Here is a 7,745-nt window from a genome sequence, read left to right on the forward strand (position 1 = left end):
AGCACTTTCCTTCTGCATGGTGATACGGTTAGTAGGTGTAATTTGGTAGAAAGAAAATAGTTCTTACATGAAACTGCTAACAACGAGGCCTGTGGATTATCTTGAGTAACTGTGTCATGATTTCTGGAAAGAGAAATTGCTGTTGAGTTTTTCAAATGTATTTTTTGACGCTTTAAGCACCAAAAGCCAAGTGCCGTCCAGTTCTTTTATATTGGAGATAAGGCAGACATCTCAATGGCTGATATTTCCAACACTCAAACCAACTCAAACCAAAACAATTTAGACTGATGAACAGCACTACAACTAAAAGGACAATTTTTTAAATTTTTTATTTAAAGGTAACTGTTCTTTTAATCTAATCTTCAGGTTTCAGTCTTATGTAATCAAGCTATTCTGTACCACTGTCCCTCTGCCACCATTCACAGCACTGAACCTACTGTACAGTACAAACCTTACTGTATATTACAGTGATGTTAGAAGTCGAGGCACATTCCCTGAAGCAAAAGCACAGGAATTCCTTTGCGGCTCCGTCTCCTCCACACCCTATACTTTCTGTGGACAAACACCGCAGGAGAATATGAGTGCTTAGTGCTGACATTTGCTGTTTGCTCAACCTGGAACAGCAGTCAGAGATGCCATAACTCAGTTTAACTACCATGTTGAGTTTAATGGAGTGGCCACACAGCAAAGTGTTGCTGGCAGTGAGATAACATCCACTGTTATGGTTCAGTCAGCTGATTGCAACATCTCCGTCCCCGCATACAGCTGAGCCGCTAAGCTTTCTAGGCTTCGGGGAGTCTTCATTTTAAGTAAAACATTTATGTAAAAACATGATCGGCCTCATTTGCTGCAAGTCCTGCATGAACAAGAGTGTAAACGCTTTCATCTTCGCTGTCATGGCTGAGGGAGGCAAACATCTAAGCCACAGAGCTCAAGAGAAACAAAACAGAGTGGTATTCTGAGTGAAGCAATACTGGAACCAATAAGAAGTGAAAGTGATATGGTCACAGTTTAGACGAAACTGAAGTCTGTGTCAGTTACCCACAACTTCTTTTGTGTTAATGGCAGCCTAATGTCTGTAGATAGCTTGTCTACACAGGGTTTCTACTATTCTGAATGGATATTATTTTTAATGAATTTATGTTGGTGGCATCTGAATTCAACTATGCTGCACTCGACTTTATCACACCGGTTTCTATCCTGACTTATTGTACTTAACTTATCTCATATTGGAAACTAGATATACAGCCACATGATTCTATGTCTCCACTCACCAGTCAAGTTGTACTTACAGTTTACATCCATGTCTGTGAAAACATGGATAGAAAATCTATACAATTTCACTTTCAAGGTGGGCACCGAAGGTTCTTCAGTTAAGGCCCAAAACATGTTTAATAAAGTCACCATGACCTTGACCTTTGACCTTCGGCCAGCAGATTCTAATCAGTTCATTCATGAGTTGAAGCAGACATTTGTGGGAAATTTGAGGAAACTACCTTAAGGCCATCTTCAGATAATGTGCTCACAGAAATGAGACAAATGCAAGGTCACAGTGACCTTGACCTTTGACCACCAAAATCTAATCAGCTCATACTTGAGTAAAGTTAATGGTTGGTGCCAAATTTGAAAAAATTGCAATGAGCTGACAGCCTTCTGGCATTAGCGTCATGTGACCAGTGGAGTGTAACTGGATTAGCCAGATTTTGGTTCGATCTACAACAGACCGCTTTTCCTTGGGTTCACAGATGTCTATTTTGAATTTTATATTATTATTTCGGCCTCTGAATTTGGCATATCGAATTTGAGCAACTTGAAAATATATCAGTTGAATTTTATACTGGTATTTTGGCATGTGAATTTGGCCTTTTGAATTTGAGCAACTTCAATATATATTTTTTGACATTTTTTTAAAACGTGAATTTTTTTATTCTGAATTTGTGGACATTTAAAAATGAAGGTGAAAATTAGTTATTGAAAATGTGAAGAATTGAATTCAGAGGCAAAAAAAATTACACATAATTTCAATGCATGAGTATTCAGTGTAATATTGCTTTTTAATTTCAAAATCAGATGTAACAGATTTACTTCCACGACAAACTCATTTAAATTATTCTGATGTGATGAAATTATATATCATGTTGTAAGTACGTAATACATGTGGAAACAGCAATTTGATTGATAAAATTAAATAAATATTCTTTTTAACAGTTATTTTAGTGACTGCTATAAAATATTCAACATATGGTTATAAATAATGCCAGACTTTTTAAATATGAGAAGCCTTTACATAACAAACCTTCTCTGACAATATTACAGGATGATCTGGCAAACTGAGACGACAATACAAAGCAAAATTCCAAAGCTAAGGATGGTTTTGTGCTTTACGGTGATGTAAGCCTTTGCAGGAGTTACAAAGGTGCTATTGTTTGGTGTTAACCCTTTGAAAAAAGGTTTTGTCTGACAGGACTCGTCAGGTCTTTTGGGGTGAACAGCTTTAAATATGGACAACCCTCAGTGCTCTATGGTTTTCTATAGCATGTTGCTGGGTCAGGCTGTTTTCACAAAGGGGACCTCTGCTTTTTCAGGTATAAAAAGGAAGGTTTCCAACAGGTAGACAAGCAGTTCAGCTCCAGCAGTTCAGCTCCAGCAGCAGAAGCAGCGTCTCTTCCGGTGACAACATCTGGCAAAGATGAGCAACATGAACAGGATGAACAGGATCATCTTCTACGAGGACAGGAACTTCCAGGGCCGCTCCTACGAGTGTATGAGCGACTGCCCCGACATGACCTCCTACCTGAGCCGCTGCCACTCCTGTAGGGTTGAGAGCGGCTGCTTCATGGTCTACGACCGCAGCAACTTCATGGGAAACCAGTACTTCATGAGGAGGGGCGAGTATGCCGACTGCATGACCATGATGAACATGACCGACTGCATCAGATCCTGCCGCATGATCCCCATGCACAGAGGGTCCTACAGGATGAGGATCTACGAGAGGGAGAACTTCCAGGGGCAGATGCAGGAGATGATGGAGGACTGCGAGAACATCATGGACCGCTTCAACATGCCCAACTGCATGTCCTGCAACGTGATGGAGGGCCACTGGCTTATGTACGAGCAGCCCAACTTCAGAGGAAGGATGATGTACATGAGGCCCGGAGAGTACAGGAGCTTCATGAACATGAGCATGGGCATGAGCGGTATGAGGATCATGAGCATGAGGCGCATCATGGAGTCCTGCTACTAGACGATGACTCGTCATGGTGCGGGAATTCGCTTCTAAACCAATTCTGGAAAATGACTGACTAAGCAACTTATGTGCAGCAATATACACTGGACGATGGAAAAGATAACCACCAAATGTGACAAATAATTACAGCAAACATAAAGACACACTAATAAAATCCACTTAGTTGTAAAAATGATGTCTAAGTTCCTTACTTTCTTTGTTCTTTTTCTTCTATTTTCTTTCCTCTTCCTACATTTTTTACAGGTACCTTTTTATTTAATTTCCAATACACTTGACCAACAGCTGAAGGCAAATAAGTTTATCATAAAAACAGTTTATCTCCAGCTGGGTAACCTAACCCATTATTTGGGTTCCGTTTTTGGAAGTATTGAAAAATGTACCTTTATTCCATATCCTCATAATGCATAAACAGGTAACCTTGACATCGTAGAGTTAACCCCATAAAACCTCTTCTGATTTTTTGGATTAATTTTACACTTAAAAAGCTATATTTTGAGTTTTAAGACACCAGGGAATGTTATTAGCTTTACAGGGAAGCTTGGTTTTTGATGGAGGTTTTGATGACATGAGCAGTCTTGCCTCTTCATTTCTGTCTTCTATACTCCGTTCTCAGTCTGTACATTGGGGGTAAGGCTCGGACCTTACATCAGCCTCCACATACACACAGTGGGCAGCAGAGCAGAGGCCACAACCGACTGACCGGAAAGGTCTAAATTGTGGTTACGTTGTACCGGAGTCAGGGCTGGTTGCCAGAATGTGCCAATATTCATAAGCAGCTGAGGCAATTCAATGAATATCTGTAGAAAAAGAAGGGCATGCATCTAAAGAAACGTGGCGTTCTTGACTGCTCTCTGCCCAGTCCACTCACAGGCCTTTCTTACTGCAAATTCAGCTTTTCAGGGAAAATAGCAAATTGTAACGAATGAGCTAAAAATTAAAGCTAATTATTTATAGCAGTTTAGCCTGGAACAACGGTACCTATGTTTAATTGTATAGAGTGTAATGTCAAAGTTATGCATCCAAGTATTTATCAAAACTCCTAAAATTAAAGCATCATGCTCAGCCCTAGCACAGCTTAAAATACTTTCTTCTGTGTACATACACAGGTATATGTAACTTTTATAATTACAGTACATGCACCAACAGATGTTGTATTGAAGACGTTGGGGTACTTGTCCTTCTTTCTCTGCGCTTCCACTACAGCTGGGACCACAACAGACCTACAGAAATCCAACTGCAACAGATACAGATTGTTTTTTTCTTTCAATCTGACTTTCCACTTAATTTTCCTCAAAAACTGTACAGATAAATAGCTTCATATCTGACATGCTCTTCAGCTGGGTTGTCCTGAACAGGATAACACTGAACATTTCATAAAATTATCTTTACTCATTTATTTTTTTAGAATTCAGTGATCATTTGAGCCAACTTTATCTGTACTTGCCTGTAATGTGTATTAAAACTTGCGTCTTTAAACTGTATATGGTCATAGGAATATTCTGAGCAGAAATCCATTAAGACAACATGAACAAAACTTCTAATCTGTACTATATTCTTTCTCTCTAACACAAGTCTTTCTTTGTCCTTTTTGGCTGTTCCAGGTACCAGTATCTTAACAGCACAAATGCACGTGCATCAAGATCCAAGCAGTGGCTTGATCTGATTTTACACAGTGTGCTGTTCTGTGCTGTGCAGATCTCTCGACTGTCAATGTGCTGTCCTTGTTCTTCACTGCAATGTTATCAGTTATAAATGATTTTTTCACTGCGTGAGAAAATGGACCTGCGCCCAAAGAATGTGTGAAAAGCGTGAAGTGCGTGAGTCTAAGAGTAAATGCGTGAGTTAGCAGCCCTGCACAAGATATTTTTTGGACTGATGTAATGTGCAACAGTGCAATATAGCACCTAAGTTCGTACGAAAAACTCTTAACACTTGAATACAAGCTGAGGAAAGAGGTACTAATGGATACTGTTAGGCTAATGCCTGCAAATCTCCCTTAACAAAAGTATCAATTAATCAATCAGCACTGAGGTCTGTTTCAGTCAACCATTGGCAAGGAAGGTCAGCAACTACAGACGACTGGATTAAATGACTCAGGTGAACCACACATTTTCAAGATGATTAATGCCTCAAACTAAGCAGGGCATCCACCCAAAGTATTTTAAATCGAAAATATCACACTAGAAAGTTCACTGGCTCTGCAGCTCTCGGCATTAATCCTAATAAAGTCCCTGTGTATGTGGGAAAATCAGGTTCCCTGTTGCAGGTCGAGGTGCGCCCGCTGTCTTTGACCTTGTCTGCTCTTTCTCTCACATTACCAGGTGGAACAGCTCCCATCCTTCCTCTCAGGCCTAATTAGAGTAGATCTGAGCAAATAACAGTCATTAGTCAGATAGGCTCATAAAGGCAGACAGCTGGGATACGGTAAAGCCAATGGCTCCTCTGGGGCACTGCCCAAATTTTTATACCTGTACTGTAATAACCTACACATTGCTAGCTATGACTAAGGGATTTAAACTCTAATAGCCCGAGTACATGTCCCAGTAACCAACTAAATTAGGATGCTATTCATACATAGCTTGTTGAGGCCTTAACCCTTTGAAACCTGAGGTGACATCACTTTTCTTGTGCTGCTTTCAGACCCCTTTTGTATTTTAACCTTTGAAACCTGAGCTAATTAGTGTGATTTTTTTTCAAAAATATGAAAAAAGGCAATGAGCAACTTGGTCACAAATGTTCCATGAATTGCTAGAAATTACTAGATTTAGAAAATATTTTTTTTAAGGCTGGGAAAAATATAAAGAGAAATGAGAAAACAAAAGCTAGGGAAAAACTAGATATTCTATACATTATTATCATAATTATGTATTTAAAATTATGTTATATAATAAGTGTCATTTTAAGCACTTGTCTCAATGTCTTTTTATGAAATTAATTAATTTATTTATCTATTGTTTCGTCTGATTTTTATCACAGATTTTCACGTAATTTTCTTCTAATTTTCTTTTCTACTTTTTTAAAAAATGAATGTCTTGCTGATTTTTAGACCATTTTAGGCATAAAATGCTCATGTTTTTTGAAGAAATTAAGCCAATTTGTTCGGGGTTTAAAGGGTTAAATTGGGAAAACAAAAAGCCCTGCTAGAAGAACTTGGGATTACAAATAGCACTGGGAGACATCTTGCAGACAACTGTCATTGCTATCCTTTTGGGCTCTGGTACACAACACCAGACAGTCAGTCGGACATTGGGAGCTGTTGGGCCATGTGTCCCAAACTGCCATTTCTGCAGTTTGGGACTGCACTAGTCAGCCTGTATCAGTGGTTGAGTCACAACATTGACTGGCATAAAGAGGCAAATATTGACAAAAAGCTGTCTGATTGGCAGTTTGACCTAACAGTTTACTTTTGCTTGTTTTTATCTGTTTGTTATCTTGCTGTCTTCCTCCAAAATTACTCTAAATAATTAAAATAAATAATTCAAAAGAATTAAAGCAGCACAAATCAACATTTTGTATAAACACCGGATCAAGTTAGCATGTGTAATAGAGGTCACCCAAAGTGATTAACCTGCAGAGAATAATCTCCAACCCTCTAGTTCCCCTCTATAAAGTTTTTCAGTCTCTCATCTCATTGTCTTTTTATTGGGCCAACAGACTGCAGTTTTGCTGTCTTACTAGCTCTCATCAGTCCAATTTCCAGCCACATCAGGCAGCTCAATTCAGCAAAAAACCCTAATGAAACCACTGTACACTACCTGTCCTGCACCACACACACACACACACCACACTGTGAGCAACTTGCAGGTGAACACTGCAGAGCATTTACCAACTTATTGGACACAAAAGCAGGGTTAAATTTAGATAGAGTGCATACTGAACCTGCATCGATCAGGTGGCTAAAAACATGCCTGAAAATAAATTATGTTTTACTTGTCTGTGTAATTAGGCAATAATTTGCTAATCAGTCATACCCAACTTACTATGTCAACCACATGTGATCTTTGTGACGACTGTTCTGGCGCGTGGCCCAAAAGAGGCCAAACAAATTCTTGAAGCAGCTTTAAAAGTGCCAGTTACAACTCTGAGCATGTGATGAGACATTTAAGTGAGATCCACATTGATTAGTAGAACAGAAGACAAGCAATTACCTCTCACACGGGCACAGAATGTGCATTAACATTGGTGATCATGGTTCCACTCTCGCCCATTTTGATTGTAATGACTCAATTAAAAGGTCTAGTGTGGAAGATTTAGTGGCATCTAATGGTGAGATTATAGATTGCAACCAAGTGGAACTTCTCCCATGTTCCAAAAAGGTACGAGACCAGTGTGAAAATGTAAATTGCTATCTCTAGAGCCAGTGTTTGGCTTGTGCATTCTGGGCTACTGTAAAAACAACATGGCGGACTCTATACAAAGATATAAACTGCTCATTCTAGGTTAATGAAAATGCAATTCTTCATTTCATTTGACTACATTCATAAAAACATTGTTATGA

The 7,745-nt window shown here is 39.1% G+C and overlaps 1 pseudogene; it reads left to right on the forward strand.

Annotated features, from left to right (window-relative positions):
- Positions 1 to 2,646: 2,646 nt before the first annotated feature.
- LOC121955456 (gamma-crystallin M2 pseudogene) lies at positions 2,647 to 3,601 on the forward strand (annotated as a pseudogene).
- Positions 3,602 to 7,745: the final 4,144 nt, after the last annotated feature.

This window comes from Plectropomus leopardus, chromosome 16 (assembly GCF_026936395.1).
Source record: "Plectropomus leopardus strain MGB_pleo_1.0 chromosome 16, ASM2693639v1, whole genome shotgun sequence".
NCBI classification, from domain to species: Eukaryota; Metazoa; Chordata; class Actinopteri; order Perciformes; family Serranidae; genus Plectropomus; species Plectropomus leopardus.